This window comes from Macaca mulatta, chromosome 15 (genome assembly GCF_049350105.2).
Source record: "Macaca mulatta isolate MMU2019108-1 chromosome 15, T2T-MMU8v2.0, whole genome shotgun sequence".
Classification (NCBI taxonomy): Eukaryota; Metazoa; Chordata; class Mammalia; order Primates; family Cercopithecidae; genus Macaca; species Macaca mulatta.
This window is the reverse complement of record NC_133420.1, coordinates 116,521,755-116,544,360: the sequence shown is the minus strand read 5'-3', so window position 1 is coordinate 116,544,360 and position 22,606 is coordinate 116,521,755. Positions and strand designations below refer to the sequence as shown.

Here is a 22,606-nt window from a genome sequence, read left to right as displayed (position 1 = left end):
TGAAAAAGAGTTACTCTTGTATAGGCAAGTCCTTTAAAGTGTAATGATTGATTTCATCCAAATTGAATGGAACTAAAGGTTTATTATGTATACTCCGATGGTGACATCTGATTGTGTAATTTTTCTTCTTTAGCCTGTTAATATGGTATATTATGTTGATTGATTTTTGAATGTTGAATGAGCCTTTTTTATTTGGAATAAACCCAACTTGGGATAAACAAATCCCAAGTGGGATTTATTTATTCCAAAAAAAAAAAAATATGGAATAAACCCTACTTGGTCATTGTGTATAAATTGCTAATATTTTGTTAATATTTTTTTCATTTCTACTAATGAGGGATATTGGTCTATAGTTGTCTTTCTTTCTTTTTTTTTTTTTTTTTGTTTGTTTGGTTTGGTACTGTATCTGCTTTTGGTATGGTATTACCTCATGAAATGAGTTGGGAAGTGTTCCCTCCTCTTATTTGCTGGAAGCACTTGTGTAGCATTGGTGTTAATTCTTAAACTTTGGCGGAATTCTGCAATGAAACCATCTGAATCTGGAGAGTTCCTTTCTTGATAGTCTTTTAAACTAGAAATGTAACTTTTTTTTTTTTTTTGGAGATGGAGTCTTGTTCTGTCACCCAAACTGGAGTGCAGTGGTGTGTCTGTGGCCAACTGCAACCTCCACCTCTCAGGTTCACGTGATTCTCCTGCCTCAGACCCCCAAGTGGCTGGTACTATAAGTGCGTGCTACCACGCAGCTAATTTTTGTATTTTTAGTAGAGATGGGGTTTCACCATGTTGGCCAGGCTGGTCTCGAACTCCTGACCCCAAAGTGCTGGGATTACAGGTGTGACCCAGCACGCCCAGCTAGAAATGTAATTTCTTGAATAGTTTTAGGGGTATTCAAATTATCACTTTTATCTTGAGTGAGTTGTGGTAGTTTGTGCTTTTTAGGAATTGGTGCTTTTTAGGAATGGAACAATGTGCAGGGTTGTTTGTAGTGTTCTCTTACTATCCTTTTGATTTCTGCAGGGTCTGTAGTGATAGCCCCTAATTAATTCCTGCTAATGATAATTTCTTCTCTTTTTTTCTTTGTCAGTCTAACTCTAGAGGTTTATCAGTTTTATTGACTGTTTCGAAGAACTAGTGTTTCATTTCATTGGTTTTCCCTACTGTTTGTCTCATGAGACCGTTTTAAAAAAACTCTGAGTTGTACCCACAAATATCTTTAAAATATAGCCTCATTCAAGGTTTTTGTGTTTAGTACTTTAATATATACAAAACTAAGGATTATTTGTAAGACACCTGGTAGTCAAACATTATGCCTGTGGAAAATAACGTACTTGTATGAACTTAATATCAGCATTTTAAAATTGAAACATCAAGTTTCAAGTATTAATGTTGTAATGACAATCTTTTTGTGTAAAAGAAAAGATTTTTTTTTTTCTGGCATACAAGAAAACTTACACTGGGGCTTGAGAAGAAACATATGTATGACAAGTTACAAAATCTCCAAGGTCTCAACCATTTGTTGGAAAGATTGAAAAGCTTTTAATGACTGAGACATGAAATATTTTATCATCCATTTCATTTAAATCCTCTAAGTTGTTAAAAGCACGAATATGATCATGCTCTTTAAGGGGACATTTCTGAAAATTAAAGCTTTCAACAGTTGAAGAGGTTGTTCCCAATTGTCATTATTTATGTGGAAAATAGGATATTGTATACTCTAGAATTACTTCACATGTATGAAAAAAGCTTTAATCAGATTCATTTATTTAATGAAATAATTGTAGGAAGACTTGGTAGCATAATACCTGGTTTAGTTATAAACACTTTTCTAAGATTTTTAAATGGTTTAAGTAATTAATGTTTAAATGTTTATTCTTTTAAATATGTATATTTTGACTAAAAGTTCAGCGAGTATATGGATTTATGTGAATAATGATAGGAATATTCTTGATGCAGTCTATTTCACATTCTTTTGTGATTTTAAACTACTAACTATGGAATGTGATATTTCTCAGGAATATTTGTTAACCTTAAACTTTCAATTAACTTTAAAAATTACCTTAATTGAAACCCATTCAAAGTATTATCAAAATAAGTAAAGAAACCTAGTGATTTCTCTATTTAACTTGTAATGATGCTATATAATATTTTTAGAGGAGAAAAGAACAATTAATTAAATTAATTTTGTTGGTATGTTGGGTGCTCCTTATGAGTTAAATATAAAGGCATATTTATTCCTGACATAATAGTCAACATAATTTTCAGAAGTGCTACAACTAGATTGCATTTTTACTAACTATATTCACTTAAAAATAGAACTCTTAGCACTTTAAACTTTATTAAAAAAATAATATTTTAAATTAAAAATACACGTTTTGGAGCAATGCTTCTCTGTTTCTTAAAAAAACCTATACCTTTATGTGATAGATAAAATAATTCCTCTAGTGTCATTTGAAATTTTAAAATGAATAAAATTCTGTAATTAAAACTAATTCAAAGCAGTGGGACAGATGGCTGCTTTATTTTTAAATTTCCTCTCCTTCTTCCCCCTTCTCCTTTGGATATTCTTGTATGTATATCACACTTTCCAAACTCACTATGTAGTGAATTTGGAAAACAGAATGGTGTTAAGAAAAAAATAAAACCATTGACAATGCATCATCCAGAGATAATCACTTTAACATTTGTTGCTTCTTACCAGCCTTTTTTATAATGCAATGTATGATTTCTGCTTACATATAGTTATGCATTTATTTTTAAAAAAGAAGTCTCATAACCCATGTAATTTCATATTCTGTATTTTAATCAAAATTTATGTTATCAGCATTTTTTTTCTGGTTATTAAATATTCCTGTGAAACATTGTTTTAGGAGACATCCAATAGAAGTATTGTAATTTATCCAAACCTTTCTTTGTAAGACAGTTGTTTCTGATTACTTTCTATTTTAAATATTGCTGAGATAAACATTATTATACATAGATATTTGTGTTTATAATTCAGAGAAGTATCTGTATGCCAGGTACACATGCATGTTTTTCTGATGATAAAACAGTAGATATTAATATGGGAAAGTAAGCAAATTAAAACCAGTTTAACGGAAAATCTTTGGAAAAGGAGCATCCAAAAGAACCATTGTTTAACATTTCGTTATCTGTTCTTAAACTTATTCACATTCACATATATAATTTTAAAATTACATTTTACTCTTTTACAGATTTGGGATTATAGTATGAAAGCTTGTGTGTAACACTACATTTTTTTAAACTATACAATAATTTGTGAAAAAAATTTCCTCATGCCCATTAAATATTATTTGGCAGCATCGTTAGTAATGTCTGTGTAATGTTCTATTGAGTAAGGTACAATAAATGACTTGAATGATAACAGATTGAAGATTTAAATCTTTCTCCACATTTCAAAATTATAAGCTGTCTTGCAGTAGATACCCTTAATTATTTGTTTTCATATATGTGTCTGATTATTGTCATGAATTCCTAGAAGTTGCATTTCTCAAAGAGAATGAACATATGTTGCTGAAGACTAGGGAAAATGGGTACTACAGTGCTGGTGAAGTATTAAATTAGTTCAGCCTTTTTGAAGTGCATTTGATAGTATGTTTTCAGTGTTTATATTTAACAGCATCCATCCAGATTTATTTTGGTATTTTCTGTGAATTGGGATTTAACTTAATCCTATTCTTAGTGGTTAAGTAGCTACAACTAAATTCATTCTTTCTCCAAAGAGTTTTAAAGTGTCGTCAATGAATTTATTGAATTGTTAGACATTTCACATTTACAACTGCATACCTGGTCCACTAATGAAAGGTACAAAATATCATTCAGAAGCCATTAAACATTGTTACTTTGTTTTGGCTGTTACAATGGTCAGGTTAGTAAAAACAGATTAGAACCTGATTGATAAAATGTCACCATAATTTGCTTATAATTCCTCACTTTTTGAATGTGAATTCAATTATTTTGACCTCTTACACATGTGTCCCCATTGGTTTGAAACACCACAGTTCTCATAATCTGTGGTCCTACATACTAGTTATGTTTGGGGGTTTCTTGTTGCTCTAGTACCACTGTGTTTCTAATTTATTTTGACTTTAAAATATAGTCTAACATCCTGTAGTTCTTTTCAAAAACAATTTACAGACTTTTCTACCTATTTTTTCTGAATAGTTGATTTTGAAGAATATGATTCACAATAATTTTATCAAATACCAAAAATTTCCATTGGATTAAATTTGTAGAATAGTTCGGGAGAGACAGAATTTTTTATATCCAGTTTTACTACTAAGGCACATGATGTTTTGTTTTGTTGATTCAAGTTTTTTTATGCCTTCACCTATGTTTTTTAGTTTTCTTTTTGTAAGTTTTATATTTCTGTTTACCTTTGTTTCTGTCATGAAGAGTTTTGTGAAAGAGTACTCCTATTTTCAAACATTACTTCTATTAAGAAAGCTATTGATTTTTATATATTTACTTGAAAATCAACCTTCTTGCTGAACTTTTTATTAGTTCTTATAGTTTCTGAGTTGGTACTTTGGATTTTCTTGATAAATACCTAGAATTCTGTGATTCATAGCTATATTGTGTATCTTTCACTGTTTTTGAATAGAATTTTGGCAATATTTAAAATAAAAGGGATACAGTGGGCATCCTTGTATTTTATTTTAACTTTAATGGGCATGTTGCTAGTATTTACATTAAGCGTATTCTTGTTTTGAGATACATATTTTTCTGTTGCTCAAAATAGAAATGAAGAATTTCTATTTTTTTAAAAATCAGATTTAAAAAATTTTTTGCATTTATCAATAAATGTAATGTGACCATATTAGTCTATAACCTTTGAATGTGTTGTATTGTGTTAATAATATTCCTCTTATTAAGCCATCCTTGGATTTTAGAAATAAGTCAGCTTGGCTGTGTGAATTGATCTTTTATGATGCAGCTATTTTTGTTTGTTAAAATTGTGTTTTAAGGTTTTACATTATAAGCTAGACAAGTCAGTTTCCTTTTTGGAAACTATCTTTGTCTAGTTTTGGAAGGAGGCTGATCTGACTTTGAACACTTAAATGTAAAGGCCTTTATTTCTCCACCCTATGTTCTGGAGCAGTTGAAATAACATATGTTTTAATGAAATTTGCAAAAAATATGCCTCTAAAACTCTAATTTTGTACCCTTTAATTGGGTGAAAGGGGGTGCTTTTGAACTTTTTCAGAGTTTTCTATAACTTAGTCTAGACTAGTTTTTTATTTTTTGTTGAGGGAGTCTTGATAATTTGTATTATATATTTTTATGTACGTGACATTTAGATTTTAAAAATTCAGTAGCAGAAATTTGTGTGCTATCTGCAATATGTATATTTGCTTATTTTCTGGCTTAGTTTTTTCCAAGTTTTTGATACTTAAAATTTAAATTTGTTGTTTTACAATTTTAAAAAGCTGGTGTATTCATTATTTCTATTGGAATTTTTTTTTTTTTTTTTTTTTGGAGATGGAGTCTCGATCTGTCGCCCAGGCTGGAGTGCAGTGGTGTGATCTTGCTGCAAGCTCTGCCTCCCGGGTGCAAGGAATTATCCTGCCTCGGCCTCCCGAGTAGCTGGGACTACAGGCGCACATTGCCATGCCCAGCTAATTTTTTGTGTTTTAGTAGAGATGGGGTTTCACCATGTTGCCCAGGCTCTTCTCAAACTCCTGAACTCAGGCAATCCACCCGCCTCAGCCTCCCAAAGTGCTAGGATTACAGGCGTGAGTCACCATGCCCGGCCTGGAATTTTTTATACTTATTAATTTATCCCTTTACCTCTCTGCAGGTTGATTTTTTTCTTTTTCTAACTTCTGGTAGGTTTACCTAAATTTATTTTTGTCAGTTGATCAAAGTAAGTTTCAAATTTTCTCTTGATTACAACTTCTGTATTCCCCTCCCAAATTTTAATAATAAGATCTCCTTGTTATTTTTTGTATTACTTGTATGCAATGTTGGTTTAGATTAGAATTATTTAGGCATGAGTTTATATTTTAATTGGTTGTATTATTTTTGTGAAGACTTTTTTCATTCTTTCAAATTTTAATCCATTTTGTTCACTGGCATGGAATTTATGATTTGCAGTAATTTTTTGTGGCTTAATATCTGGTCAGTTTTTGTGTTCATGGGCACTTAGAAAATAATATTCATTCTTTGTAGGCAACATAATGTAACATGTATTATTTAGTGAGGAGAAAAAAAATGTTTTTCTTTTTACTACTCACACCACTTCCAACACTTTTGTGCCCAATGTGTGGGGATTTTCTCCACACATTCCAGTTCTCCTACTCTCCACACACCAACTGGTGTCCTTCCTACAATTCAGTTATGATACAAACTACCTGGAGTTAGTGCAGACCTCAAGGATTAAGGACTCAGTCTCCCACAACTGCCCCTCACTTCAGATGCCAATCAAAAGTAGTGGGTCCCCAGGTTATCATACTTCTCTCTGACTTAGTTACAAATAGGGGTTCCCATAACCCTCCTCACTTTGATAATTTGCTATGGCAGCTCACAGGACTCAGGGAAACACTGAATTACGATTCCCCGTTTATTATAAAGGATATGATTTAAGGATTCAGATGAACCGCCTGATGAACGGGTAGGTCCAGAAGAGTCCTGGGTACAGGAGCTTTCTTCGCCATGGAGTTGGAGTGCACCACCCTTCTGGCCTGTGGATGCATTCACCACTCAGAAGCTCTCTGAATCCCGTGCTTTGGAGATTTTTATGGAGGCTTCATCATGTTGATATGATTAACTCAGTTTCTAGCTCCTTTCCTTTCCCTTGAGGATGGAGTTTGGCTGAAAGTTCCAAGCTTCTTATCATGGCTTGTTCTTTTTGATGACCAGTCCCCATCAAGGAGTACACCAAGAGCTGCCTCATTAGAATAGAAGTTGTTTCTATCACCCAGGAAGTTCTAAGAGATTTAGATGCTCTCTGTCAGGGAGTGGGGTCAAAGACCAAATATTAGAACAAAAGATGTTCCTGGCACCTGCATTGCTTAGGAACTGACAAGGGTTTTAGGAGCTCTGTGCCAGGAACTGGGGGGTAGAGACCAATATGTATAGAGAGATTTCTTATTTCATATTTGGCTGGGCACGGTGGCTTATGCCTGTAATCCCAGCACTTTGGGAGGCTGAGGTGGGTGGATCACAAAGTCAGGAGTTCGAGATCAGCCTGACCAACATGGTGAAACCCCATCTCTACTAAAAATACAAAATATTAGCCGGGCTTGGTGGCGCGTACCTTGTAATCCCAGCTACTCAGGAGGCTGAGGCAGGGGAATTGCTTGAACCCGGGAGGTGGAGGTTCCAGTGAGCTGAGATTGTGCCATTGCACTCCAGCCTGGGTGACATAGTGAGACTCTGTCCCCGAAAAATATATTATTTCATATTTTTTATTATATATCTATTCAACTTTCTATATGTTTATTTTTTGTCTTTTCTATCTGCCTAAGACTTAAAAATACTTAACAGTCTCAGTTATGTTGTGTTTCTGTCAAGCCTTCATTTAAAAAATATTTTTTTCTATTTTAATGTGGGGTTACTTGGCACATAGAATTTTGTAAGTTTTCCATGTTACTTTTGCATATCCCTTTAATAGTATAAAATTATCGCATTTATCTCATTCAGCATTTTTTGCCTTGAATTCTGTTTTTATATTGGTTTGAATTTGCTTGATGTATATTTGCCTTTTTTTCCATAAATAAGAGGTTGAATTTTGTTGTTTGACCATTTGTCTTTTAATAGACAAGTTTGACCTATTTAAAATTCTTATGGTTGAGGTGTTTGGGTGTTTATGCTTTCTGTTTTTGTGCTTCTTTATTGTTTATTTTTTATTTAGTGTGACACTTATTTTAGCTGTGGAATCCAAAATGTAAAATGCAAAAAAAAAAAAAAAAAAAAAAAAAAATTTAAAAAGCCCCTAAACCTCAAGATACAGATCACGAGGCATATTCTGCATTGGATTTTTCAGTCTTGCTCCATCTGCCTTAAGTTTAATAGAGATTCCTTCCGGATTCTGAGAAGTTGTCTATTGTGAGTTTTCTTTTTATTTCCATGTATTCATAAGTATTTAGGAAGATAGTAGAAGCTATGGAGCTGTTTAGGTAGATGTAATATTTTATTAAACTTATCTTTAGATTTGTTAGGTCAGTACAACATAAAGCAAATCTTGGTTTGTCTTAACATTAACAGAATTAAAAGAAAGGGACCAAAATATTTTGGTAAACTATAATTTAACATTGTAAGCAATTATAACTAGCAATAATTCATTGTAAGGGTGGGGGCTGTGACCAAAGAAAGTATGTGCAGTGGAAACGTCTTCATCTGGAAGTATTTGTTTAATTGTCATACGTGATTGAAATGAGGAAGTAGTATCAATTAGGAGAGTAGCTTATTGTCTGTAAAAAATTTTTTTTTATTGGGGCGTGCTGATTGGGGGACTATTTGAGTGTTGGATTCTAGAAAATGTGTCCAATAGAGGTCTTGTTCTTTGGCAGTGTCTCCAGAAAGGAACAGGCTGGCAGTTGCTTCTCTTTCAAGTTGCCCTTTTCTTTGAGCTTTTAAAAAGTGATTCTATTGAATACTTAGTGTTTCTCGTAAGTGAATGATCCTAAAGTTAAGCAGTTTAAAAATATTTATGTTTTGTACTATATTTTTAATTGTAAAGAGAATACCGCCTTTGAAATACTGAATTTGAGAATGTATGTCAATAAATAGTAGTGCTATCTGTTTCAATCCATCACCCCTGTCTTACCCCCCATTACTTGGAAGGGATTTGCTGAAATTACCACTAGATGGCAGTCTTGCATTTTAGTACCAAGCTTCTCTTTCACTTTCTCTCCATCTTTGTTTTTCTCAGATATTTGAGGATTTTCAACTGCCTTCTTAAATAAATTGAACATGTTTGGAACCAGGCAATAAAGTAGAATTTTGAAGTCTAGCCTGTAACATTCTCAACCCTTTGCCCGTGTTAGTTAATTCAAGACTTCTCTGCCTCCCTAGAATGGATTAGTCCCCCTGACAAATGTTCCTCATACATTTTTACCTTTTGGGGTGCTCTTTACAGTTTAATATTATTTAGCTGTGTGACTTTCCTACATTTCCTTTTTCTCTTTGTAATTAGTATTTTACATTGAGGTACTTTGAGACTATCTAAATATCTTGTTCCTTCTCAAGATTTTAATTTATTCATATCAGTATAGACTTGGTTTCCTATTTGACTCGAGTTATAATTTGCTGCTATCATTATTTATTTTGATATTCAAATTGTCCATGGTTTGGCCAGTGGGATACCATTCATGCTGGTGTGTGTGCCCTTTTGAGATATCCCTATCTTTCCTTATGGGTGCCCTTGCTTTTTGGCACAACAAGATGCTTAAGGCCTATCTTGCTTTTCCCTGCCCCTGAATGAAATCTGCCATTTCTCCCAAGAGTGCCGTTTTGCTTTAGTAGTGAATGGTGTTTAAAACCTAAGATCTGGCTGGGCGCAGTGGCTCACGCCTGTAATCCCAGCACTTTGGGAGGCCAAGGTGGGCGAATCACCAGGTCAGGAGTTCAAGACTAGCCTGGTCACATGGTGAAACCCCATCTCTACTAAAAATACAAAAATTAGCTGGACATGATGGCGGGCGCCTGTAATCCCAGCTACTAGGGAGGCTGAGGCAGGAGAATCGCTTGAACCCAGTAGGTAAAGGTTGCAGTGAGCCGAGATTGCGCCACTGCACTCCAGCCTGGGCAACAAGAGTGAAACTCTGTCTCAGAAAAAAAAAAAAAAAAGAAATTCTCTTGAAAACCAAGATCTGTACACGTGGTATACACATTGCTATTGGGTTATTACCAAACTATCTCAATGAACAATTAGAGAGTATATTTAGTACCTACATAATATTTAAACAGAAATTCACATTTGTAGTGGTTTCCATATTTGAATGTACATGTTTATATTTGTGTGTATATAATCACACAAACACACATACACGCCATGAGGTTATACTTATACCTTAACTTTCAAGCAAATAACACAGGCTTTATTCTTGTTTTCTTTCCATATTTACAACTTTCTTCTCCAAGATAGATAATTTTGGGCCCCATTATCCATGTAACTTATGAGATCAATTCCAGTTTACGTAACAGTCTCCGTATTGTCTATTTGGACAGATGCCTTCCTCCACCTTATTGAGGGTCTGATATCCCAAATCAGTCTTGTTTCCATCCTCCTGCATGGGTTCCCTCCCTATTTGTTTTTTCATTTTGTTTGTAATTTCTAGTCTTAGTACACTGTGATCAGAGAGTTTGTAATATTTCTATTTTGTGAAATTTGCTGTTGTTTTCCTTGTGATGTAATACAGTATCAGTTTTTATGAATGTATTGTGCTATTGAGAAGATATATTCTTTATATCTTATATCTTAATATATCATCATCAAATTCCAAGCAAAGAAGTTATCTTTGCTTAAAATTTGCTGATAATATGTTGTCATATATATTATCAATTTTTATGAATGTATCATGTGCTATTGAGAAGAAGATATAAAGAATATATCTTCACATAAGAAGATATATTTTTCGTCTGTATCAGGATGAGACATTTGACATTTAGATGTAAAAATTGCCATATTGATTATGTTATTGGGTTTTCTATGTTTTGTTTTCTTGTTCAATTGATCCGTCTTTTTCTGAGAGTGGTGCTTTGAAGACTATTATCAATAGTATGTCACTGTCAATTTCTCTTTGTATCTCCTGTAGTTTCTGCTTTATGTAGGAGGTTGATCTTATCGGATGCATTGATATTAAGTATTATATTTTCATTATGAATTGTGACTTTGTCATTATAAAGTTCCTCCTTTTTCTCATTAAATATTTTTTGTTCTAAAATCTACTTTAAGGATTTCAACCCCGATTTTATTGTTCCATCTGCCCTCTATATCTTCGCTCATTTTACTATTTATAAACAATTTAAAGTTTGTTATATTCTGACTTCTAGTAATGCTGAAGGCCTGGGCCATGTGTGGTTTTGTTTGTGCTACTAATTGAGTTTATTTATTTCTTCTTTGGTTGGGATGAAAAACCAAATTCTGAGACTGGAGGATAATGGCAGCCACCTGAATCTGAATCTGAAATTGCAGCTGTAATGCTAGATATGTTAGAAGCATGTATTTTTTTCTACATAGAGTCACTGAGTGCAGATAACATGCAGCTTACGATAAGTGCCTTCAGGTTGATTAGAGCTCCACTTTAAACTTTCCTTGTTCTCCTCATCTGTTAAATGAGGGTGTTAACATCAACTCCAACATTTTACAAATCTGTGATTTATAGTACATTAATGATTAGGACCTAAAACACCTCATCTTTCTTTGTATTTGCACATAATATTGACCATGTCCTCAATAAAAATGTGGCCTTTACTTGGATATTATTAGGGGCTAGTGCCATTGGATGTTACTCTGGCAATTTAATATTTTGATTATCTATATTTGAGGCAAAAAATGGACAATTTTAAGCACACTTGTTTCATGTATATGAAGGTTTATCCTTTGGCTAATGAATAAATCTTGTTCAGATATAGGCTTTGTATTACTGTATCAGGTTGAATAGACTGGTTTATTTAGTCTGAGTTTGTTTCATTTGATTGATTCTTGCTGGGGCAACTTACTTTGTCCAAATGGTTTCTGTTACAGTCAGAATATCCAAATATAGCTAACTTCACTGTGACCAAAATTTCATATGATCGCTTTAAATGTGATATAAGAATACATTGTTTTAAATGTAATATAAGAATAATTGTTTTTTATAACATTAGAACACATGAGACAAATCTAAAGTGCCCTTTGACTTCAACTTGAACCTTTCACTTCTTTATATAGTTAACTTTTAAAAATTGATACATAATATTTGCACATATCTATGGGGTATGTGTGATATTTTGTTACATGTATAGAATGTGTAACAATCAAGTCGGGGTATTTAGGATATCCATCACCTTGATAATTTATCATTTCTCTATGTTAGGAATATTTTAAGTCCTCTCATACAATATATTGTTTCTGATCGTCACCGACTCTGCTATCGAACATTACAACTTAATTCTTTTCTTGAACTATATGCTTGCACTCATTAACCAACCTGTCTTCATCCCCCCATCCCTGCCCCACACCCTTCTCAGTTTTTGTATCTATTATTTTACTTTCTACTTCCATGAGATCAACTTTTTTACCTCCCACACATGAGTGAGAACATGAAGATTTGTCTTTCTATGCCTGGCTTATTTCACTTGACATAATGACTTCCAGTTCCATCCATGTTGCTGCAAAGGACATGATTTCATTTTTTATGGCCACGTAGTATTTCATTGTGTATATATATCATTTTCTATATTCATTCATCCATTGATGGATGCTGAGGTTGATTCATGTCTTTGCTATTGTGAATAGTGCTACAGTAAACATGGGCTGGGTGTAGGTATCCCTTCAGTATACTGATTTCCTTTACTTTGGATAAATACCCAGTAGTGGGATTGCTGGACCTTATGTTATTTTATTTTTAGCTTTTTGAGGAATTTCTGTACTGTTTTACATAGTGACTACACTAATTTATGTTCCCAACAGTGTGGAAGAGTTCTCTTTTCTCCACATCCTCACTAGCATCTGTTACTTTTTTTCCCTCTTTTTAATAATAGCCATTTTAACTGGGGTAAGATGGTATCTCATTGTAGTTTGATTTGCATTTCCCTGATGATTGGTGATGTAGAACATTTTTTTCATATGCCTGTTGGCCATTTGTATATCTTCTTTTGAGAAAAGTCTATGTCCTTTGCGTACTTTTTAATGAGATTGTTATGATTTTTTTTTTTTACTATTGAGTTTTTTGAGTTCCTTGTATATTTTGGATACTAATCCCTTGTTGGATAAATAGTTTGTAAATATTTTCTCCCATTTGACAGGTTGTTTCTTTACCCTGTTAATCGATTGTTTCCTTTGATGGGAGAGTTTGGTCAAGTTACATTCATTGTTATTGATAGGTAAGGACTTACTCCTGCCATTTTGTTGTTTCCTAATTGTTTTGTAGTCCTCTCTTCTTCCCCTCTTTCTTTCCTATCTTCCCTTTTGTGAAGGTGATTTTCTCAGGTGATATTTTTAAATTTCTGTTTTGATTTTTTGTATATCGTAGGTTTTTTGAGATTACTGTGAGGCCTGCAGATAACATCTTGTAACCCATTATTTTAAACTGATGACAACTTAACATGGATTGCAAAAACGAACAAATTAACAAACAAGCAAAAATGAAACTAATAAAGGCTCTATACCTTTAACTTCTTCCCCCTCACTTTTTGACGTTTTGTTGTTTCTATTTATATCTTATTATTCTATGTCTTGAAAAGTTGTATTATTATTTTTGATAGGTTCATCTTTTTGTATTTCTACTCAACATATGAGTAGTTTACTCACCACAATTACAGTATTATATTATTCTGTGTAGTTATTATTACCATTGAATTTTGTATTTTCTGATGATTGCTTATTGCTCATTAATGTCCTTTTCTTTCAGAATGAAGAACTCACTTTAGCATCTCCTGTAGGACAGGTCTGATGTTGATGAATTCCCTCAGCTTTTATTTGTCTGGGGAAGTCTTTATTTCTCCTTCATGTTTGAACGACATTTTCAATGGATGTGCTTACCATTCTAGGATCAAAGCTTTTTTTCCTTCAGTGCTTTAAATGTGGCATGCCACTTTCTCCTGACCTGTAAGGTTTATACTGAGAAGTCTGCTACCAGATATATTGGAGTTCCTTTGCATGTTATTTGTTTCTTTTGTCTTGCTGCTTTTAGGATCCTTTTTTTAATCCTTGACCTTTAGTAGTTTGATTATTAAATGGCTGGAAGTAGTCTCGGAGTTAAATCTGCGTGGTGTTCTATAGCCTTCTTGTACTTGAATGTTGATATCTTTCTCTAGGTTTGGAAAGTTCTCTGGTATTATCCCTTTGAATAAACCTTTTTTTTTTTTTTAAGACGGAGTCTTGCTCTGTGGCCCAGGCTGGAGTGCAGTGGCCGGATCTCAGCTCACTGCAAGCTGCGCCTCCTGGGTTTACGCCATTCTCCTGCCTCAGCCTCCCGAGTAGCTGGGACTACAGGCGCCCGCCATCTCACCTGGCTAGTTTTTTGTATTTTTTTAGTAGAGATGGGGTTTCACCAGGTTAGCCAGGATGGTCTTAATCTCCTGACCTCGTGATCCACCCGTCTCGGCCTCCCAAAGTGCTGGGATTACAGGCTTGAGTCACTGAGCCCAGCCTGAATAAACTTTTTACCTTATCTCTTTCTCTACCTCCTCTTTAAGGCCAATAACTCTTAAATTTGTCCTTTTGAGGAAACTGAAGTATGCCTAGATATTTTAGGCATACTTCATTTTATTCTTTTTTTTTTCTTTTGTCTTCTCTGTGTATTTGCAAATAGCCTGTCTTCAGGTTCACTAATTCTTTCTTCTACTTGATCAGTTCTGCTGCCGGGAGACTATAATGTATAATGCATTCTTCAGTATGTCAGTTGAATTTTTCAGTTCCATAATTTCTGCTTGATTTTAAAAAATTATTTCAATCTCTTGGTTAAATGCATCTCATGGGATTCTGAATTCCTTCTCTGTGTTATCTTCAATTTCACTGAGCTTCCTCAAAACATCTATTTTGAATTCTCTGTCTGAAAGATCACATATCTCTGTTTCTCCAGGATTGGTCCCTGGTGCCTTAGTTCATTTGGTGAGGTCATGTTTTCCTGGATGGTCCTGATGCTTGCAGATGTTCGTTGGTGTTTGGGCATTGAAAAGCTAGGTATTTATTGTAGTCTTCAGAGCCTGGGCTTATTTGTACCCATCTTTCTTGGGAAGGGTTTCCAAATATTCAAAGGGAATTGCATGTTGTGGTCTAAATCTTTGGTCACTGCAGCCATATCTGCACTAGGGGGATCCAAGCCTGGTAACACTGTGACCCTTGCAGACTTGTAGAGATACCACCTTTGTGGCCTTCAGTGAGGTACAAGAGAATTTCTTGGATTATCAGGCAGAGGCTCTTGTTCTCTTCACTTACTTTCTCCCAAACACACAGTCTGTCTCTTTGTGCTGAGCTGCCTGGAGCTGGACGAGAGATGATACCAGCAACCCTGTGGCCGCCACCACTGGTACTATACTAGGTCAGATGCAAAGCCAGCATAGCACTGGGTTCTGCCCAAGGCCCGCGGCAACCACTGCCTAGCTACTGCTGATGTGTTCACTCAAGGCCCAAGGGCTTTATAGCCAGACTTGTGTCCTACCCTTCAGGGCAATGAACTTCCCCCAGCCCAGGGCAGGTTCCAGAATGCTATACAGGAGTCGGGGCCTAGAGTCGGGAATGTTAGGAATCTACTTGGTGTTCTATTCTACTGCAGCTAAGCTGGCATCCAAACTGCAAGACAAAGTTCTTCCCACTCTTCTGTCTCTTTTCTTCATGTAGAAGTCTTTTCCCATATCCGTCACCATCCCAGGCCTGCGTTGACCACTGCCTGGCTCCTGCTGACGTTCCCTCAAAGCACAAGGTCTCTTCAGTCAGCTTGTGGTGAATGCTGTCAGGCCTGGGTCTCTCCCTTCAGGGTAGCAAGCTCCTCTGTGGCCCAGGACAGGTCCAGAAATGCTGTCCAGAAGCCAAGACCTGAAATCGTGGACCCGAGGAGCCTTCTTGGAACTGTTGTCAAGCTGGTGACCAAGCTGCAAGACAAAGTCCCCTTTACTGTTCTCTCTCCTTTCCTTGAGCAAAAGTAGTACCTCCCTGTGGCCACCCCCTGAAGCCAGCATGGCTCTGGGTCTCACCCAAGTCTTGCAGTGAGAACTGCCTGGGTACCACTGATGTTTATTCAAGGCCCAAGGGCTCTTTAGCCAGCAGATAATGAATCCTGCCAGGACTGGCCTCTTCCTTTCAAGGCAGTGGGTTCCCTTCTGGCCCAGGGTGTGTTTAGAAATGTCAGCTGGGGCCTAGGGCCTGTCATGGTGGCCTCAGGACTCTGCCTGGTACCCAGTTTTACTGTGACTGAGTTGGTATCCAAGTTATAAGACAAAGACCTTTTTGTTCTCCTCTCTCCGCTCTCAAGTGGAAAGGAGCCTCTCCTGGAACTAGGAGCTGTGCTTCCTGGGGTTGGGGGAAGGGTGGTATGAGTACTCCCTTGGCTGCTCTGGTTGGTGTCCCACTGGGCCGCATGCATCCCACATTCACTGGCTCAGAGCCCAGCACAGCACCAGGACTTGTCCAGAATTTCAACCCTTGTGACCTAGACTGCCTTTCAAATTTATTTAGGACGCCAGAGTGCCTTAGCCTGCGGTGGTGAGGCTAACCAGAACTCAGGTTCTGACAGCTGGGATGGGCATTTCCCATCTGGCTAGGTCAGTCTGAATACTCCCTTCGTGGACACTGGCTGAGTTCTGCCTGGTGTTGCTTTCTGCTGTGACATAGGCAGCACTGAGTTCCAATGCAAAGTCCCACAGTCACTGCATGTTCTCTCCCTGAAGCACACAGATTCTCTGCTGCGTGTGGCCACTGCTGCTGGACTGTGGGGGTGGTGTGAGCAATTCCAGATTGTCTTTCCTGCCCTCTTCAGTGCACTTCCTTGGTATGATCGCTCACCTGATTTTTGGTTCTTGAAAAGGTGCTTTCTTGCATGGATAGTTGTTCAATTCGGTGTTCCTATTGTGGGGCATGGAGTTGGGGGCGGTAATCACTGGAGGCTTCTATTTGGCCACCTTGTTCTGCCTCTCAGCTATTTATTTTGTTAAATAGGTTTACTTTCTCTCACATCTTCTCTTTGCTTCCTGGAACACCAAAAAATTGAATATGTGTTTGCTTTATGGTGTGCCATATGTCATGCAGGCTTTGTTCATTCTTCTTTATGCCTTTTTTCTTTATTTGTGTCTGACTGGGTTATTTGAAAACACCTGTCTTTAAGTTCTGAAATTCTGTCCTCTGCTTTAGTCTATTGTCAAAGATCTCTAATATATATTTTTTCTGTCATTCAGTGAATATTCTTCAGTTCCTGTGTTTGTTTGGCTTTAAAAAAAAATGATATCTATTTTGTTAAACTTCTCACTTACCTTCTGAATTGTTTTTCTGATTTCTTTGTATTATTTATCTGTGTTCTCTTGTATCTCACTGAGCTTCTTTGATATCATTATTTTGAATTATTTTTCCAGCATTTCATGTATTTCTGTCTCATTGGAATCTGTTGCTGGAGAATTATTGGTTGCTTTGGAGGTGTCATATTTTCTTGTTTTTTTTTTTTTTTTTTTTTCGTGTTTCTTGTGTCCTTATGTTATTATTGGCACGTCTGGTATAACAGTCGCATCTTCCAATTTTTTAAATTTACTTTCATGGGGAGGACTTTTTTCTGAAGGCCTGTCTATGATATTGGCTGGGTAGGGCACTGTGGCTTTGATTCTGGGTGGATGCAGTAACGTACATCCTGTATGATGTCTTTGGTTGTAAACAGTGTCAGTGGTTTCTGTAATTGCTTCAGTGGCTTAGGGGGTGGTTGTTGATGGCAGCTGCGGTGAAATTTTGCTGGGAATGAGGGTGCCAGGTTGGCCATTCCTTGAGCACCAGGCGTGGCAACAGCAGGCCAGATTCCTGTCCTTAGGACCCACCATGACTGGTGTTAGTGGGTCTAAGTGGGCCAGTTCTTGGGCCCCCATGCAGCCTTCTCAGATGCTGGCAGTGCAGCTTTGGGCCAGATAGGTGGGTGGGTCCTTTGGCTCCTGAGCAGAAGGCATAGCATGAGCAATGGCAGGACCATTGGTGGGACACCCTCTGCTTCCTAAGCGGTGTGTGCTAGTGTCGGTGGTGGCTGTGACAGGCTGGGTGGTCCAGTCCCCAGACCCGCAGGTGGTGTGTGAGGGTGTGCCAGCTGCAGAGGTAGTGGCAGGCGAGGTGGCCCATCCTCAGACCCCTGGGAGGAATGCTCAGGTGCCAGCAATGGGTGACATGGCTGAGCGATCCCTAGGCTCCCAGGTATGCTCTGGTGTTGGGGATGGTGGGGAAGCCAGGCCAGGCAGGCCTGTCCTCAAACCCCTCACGTGATTTATAGGGGCTCTGGCTGTAACGAGGATGGCTGGGGTGATCCCTAGACTCCCCTTAGAGTGTTTAAGTGGGGGCAGTAGCAGAGCTGGTGGGTTGGGGAAGGCTGCCCTCAGGGAGCTTGCAAATGTACCCCAGCCCTGCTGCTAGGGATTGCTAAGCTGCTATCAGTGGCAGGCTGGGGAGTGTATGCCTCAGCCCCAGGCGACAGCTGGGGACCCGGGAGCCTGTTTGCAGGGCGTGTGTTAATGTAGGGTGACCACACTGCCAAGGGCAATGGAGTTGCTGCCAGGGGCTTGTGCTTTGGCCCCAGTGGCAGCGGTCAGCAGTGGTGGTGGCTGCGGGTAGAGGAGCCTGTCCTCTGGGCACCTGCAAATGCATGACAGCTTGCTGCTGGGAGGTGGGGTCTCTGCCAGTGACTTTTGCTTAGGTTTCAGTGGCAGCAGCGTGTGGCATTGGTGGCTGTGGGTTGGGGAGGCAGGGGGCAGGATGCAGTTGAGTGGGGGTTGGGTTCTCAAAACTGTGCCAGTACTGCTGCTGCTTAGGTCACACCCCATGTGAACTCACTCTCTGGAGCAATGCCTTCGTGCAGTCTCAAGGCAGCTCCCTGTGTTAGTCTCAGGACCTGTGAGGATGGAGGGGCTGCCCCCTGGCTAGGACTGGAGGAGTCTGTAGTATGGATGTGGACCACTGAGAATCTCACTTACCCTTTTCCTGTACTGGGAAGCCTCCCTGGCTCCCGGCCAAGTAGCCTGCCCGCCTTCCCTCTCCTACCTTGTGTTAGGTGTTCTGGTTAGTTTTCGGTTGAGTTTCAGTGTTCTGTCTTAGATTATCTATTTCAAGTGTGATTATCTACTCACTGTTTTGCTGCTGCTTTGTGGAGGAGGTAAGTGCCGGATGCCTCTAGTCAGCCATCTTGAAGCCCCTCCTCTGTCTCCTGTGGTCACTATTGAAACTATTATAATGAGTTTTGTGTTACGGTGAGTTTTATGTGGGTGGAAGGAGTCAAAACTTCAGATTGAAGTGCACTGCTCGCTGCGTCCCAGGAAGGGATCAGGAAGGCAGACTTATTTTATATGTACCAGTGACACTTCTGAGTTTCAAGTATAAAGAGAAAATTTTAACATGCTTCCACTTTAAAAGAATAGGTTACTTAAAAGGAAATAATGATAATAATAATACCAGCAGCTAACATTCATTGATTATTTGCCACATGCCAGACCTTGTTCCAAGTGCTAACACATGTGATCCACACAACAAACAACCCAGTGAGGTTGTCACCCTCATTTTACAGAAAAGAAAATGGGGGCATAGAGTGGTTAATAGTCTGGCCAGGATCATGCGTCTGGTATGTGGTGAAGCTGGAATTCAAACCCAGGAAGTTTGGTTGTGGATTGCATGCTCTTAATCACTGTATTTTTCTGCATATTTAAAAAATTAAACTAGTGTTGGACTGCTCGTCTGTGGCACTGGAAGCCAGTGGACATCCAAATGTCTTTTGAAGAATCTGTAAATTGTTTGTCACTGCCAGCAAACTGCATGTCAGTGTTTATAAGAATTGAGAAAATATACAGAGTGAAGATCTGTCTCAAAAACAGTAATTCAGAGATATGCTATCTGATCTCTCTCTGAACAACATGAGTAAAAGGTCTCAAGGTAGAAGTATTGGAACTTATAAAATGCATTAACCAAAAATATTCTGAGGGGGCTAATATAGGAGAAGTGAAAATTAACTTGTCTCAGTGGGATGGCTTAGTTATTTAATATAGTGTTAGAAAAATATCAATCATGACTATGAAGGTGGAAAAGTAGAACTGAAAAGCGTGATAGAAAGCTTCCAGATTAAGGAAGAAAAGAAAATGTGGAGCAATGTAACCAAACCAATAAAAATAAAATGGTAAGAAAAAAAAAGCATTTGTTGATATCAGAAGTAGAAAATAAGATGTAGGGAATACAGTGAAATGTATATCCATCATCATCAACTATGAATAAACTGTGAAGTACCCTCAAAAGGTCAGATATTAAAAGTAACACAGTTTAGTGTGGTCTCTCTCTATTTCTCTCTCCCTCTATCCCTCTGTTCTTCTGTCTCTCTCCCTCTCTCCTCTGCTCCCCACCGTGTGTGTGTGTGTGTGTGTGTGTGTGTGTGTATTCAGTGACAAGGTTGAAAATGAATGGGCAAAGATAAAATAGGCAAATGAAATTAAAATAAAGCAAAAGTGGTTAATATTCGTGTCAGTCAGCCGGGTGCAGTGGCTCACACCTGTAATCTCAGGACTCTGGGAGGCTGAGGCGGGCAGATCACCTGAGGTCAGGAGTTTGAGACCAGCCATGGCAACGCGGTGAAACCCCGTCTCCACCCAAAAATACAAAAATTAGCTGGGCACGGTGGCATGCGGAAGGCTGAGGCAGGAGAATCACTTGAACCCGGGAGGTGGAAGTTGCAGTGAGCCGAGATTGCACCATTGCACTCCAGCCTGGGCAACAGAGCGAGACTCCATCTCGGAAAATAAATAAATAATAATGTCAGACTAAAATGTCAAGGTCAAAAATACTGATTTGCATAAAGGCAGATAATTTGTATTTGCAAGTTGCAGTCCTTGAAGATGCTGTAAACCTTTATACAGCACAACAACCCTAGCCACATGGCACCTACATAAGCAGGACAAAAAGTTCCAGGAAATACAGCTTGATTAGAAAACATTTATGAGAATTTAAAGTACTTCTTTCAGAATTTGACATATCAAGAAGACAAAAATAAGTAAGGCTATAGAGAATTTGAATAATATAATCAACAAGTTTGATTTTTTGATTCACTAGGATCCCATTTGAAACCCGAGACGGAGGTGAGAGATACAAGAAAAAGTGGTACTAATCTGGGAGTCCAGTGAAAAGAAGTAACAGGATGAAATCCGAGATTTCCTAGAAGGCAACTCATCCAAATTAGAATTAAAAGTTAGTTGTATCCTGGAAATACACTTTAAAAAAAGTGGACTGAATTCTAAGAAATGATACAACGTGATAAAAAAACCAAAAACTTAGGGACATCAGGGGAGAGAGAGAGAAAGAGAGAGAGCGTGAGAAATACCAAAAGCGATTAGCAAAAAGGGAGATTCTTAAGAGGCTATAGCTGTTGAAAGGAAATTTTAAAAAGTATGTTTATTAATAAGTCACCATATTGACATGGAATTCCAGCTGAATTATATTTATCCTTTAAAAAATAGATGGTGCTTTTATTATTTATTCTTCGGAAGTTTTAAAAGTTAGTTTTCTGAAGCTCGTATAACCTTTACCATACTTGGTAAAAGTAAATTGAAATAAGAAAGATCATCTTAAGAATTTAGATGGAAAAATTCTAAATATTAGTTAACTTAGTCACATAGTGTTAAAAGAGTAGCATTTTCTTAGAACGCAAAGATAGTTCAACAATAGGAAGCCTACCAACATAATTTATTGAATCAACAGTTTAAAGGAGAAAAGCCATTTGATTCTATTATTAGATGTTGAAAAGGCATTTGGTAAAGTAATTAAAACTCTGAAGTATAATAAAAATTATAGTGAAACTACTCAAGTTATGGGACTAATAATAGCATTTACCATCTAAAAGTGGTTGTGAGGATTTGACTACTTAATACAGGTAAAAACCATTAGAGCAGTGTCTCACATACAGAAATTATTCATTGTTAGCTATTTTTATTACTTAAACATGACAAAGTTGATTTGCAAAAAAGGGGCAAATATTTCATGGAATGGAAAACATTTTGGTTCAAGTCATGAAAAAGAATTGTTTGTTCTTACCGCTATATTCAGCATAATTTTTTTGAGGTTTAATTTATCTAAATGTAGTAAGAGTAGAAAATGAAATAAATGATACAAATACTAGAAGAGGAGATAAAATATTTTAATTATATTACTAGAAAATTCATGAGACAACTAAAAACCTGTTAAAATTAGTTTATTTGATAACGTGAATATTAAGATAAATATAAAAAATAAATGAATAGTGCTTCATTGTGGGAATAACGAATCAGAAATGGAAAGGGAAAAAAGAATCCTATAAAAATACTCACAGGTAAGTTTTATAAAATTATTCTGTACCAGGAAAAGAAAATGACTCTATCCTTAAGTTAGAATTTAAGACAAGTCAAACCAGATCTCAATAAAAGTTGTCAGCCTTTCTATAATTAACATGAATTTAATTCAGTTCAATCTAGAAACCTAGTATATCATTTAGAAATTAGGTAAGATGATTTTAAAGTTCATGTGGAAAACATATTTGTAAGAATACCCAAGAAAATATACTTTATATTTTTGAGTCCCTCTTCCTTTTCTGTCCTACGAACACATACCTCATGGAGAAGAGTGGGGAAGAAAGCAAACATGCCATTTTGGTGGCGTTTTCCCATTAATTTCAGTGTAGGTGGAAATCCACGGAGAGTTAGAGGGGTGATTGTACATTATGTCTTTACGTACGTTTTGACTGTTTCAATTTTT

The 22,606-nt window shown here is 37.1% G+C and overlaps 1 protein-coding gene across 4 annotated transcripts in view; it reads left to right on the top strand.

Annotated features, from left to right (window-relative positions):
* The window catches only part of AGTPBP1 (ATP/GTP binding carboxypeptidase 1), a 197,877-nt gene that overhangs the window by 120,533 nt on the left and 54,738 nt on the right, over positions 1-22,606 (top strand). The window lies entirely within an intron of this gene.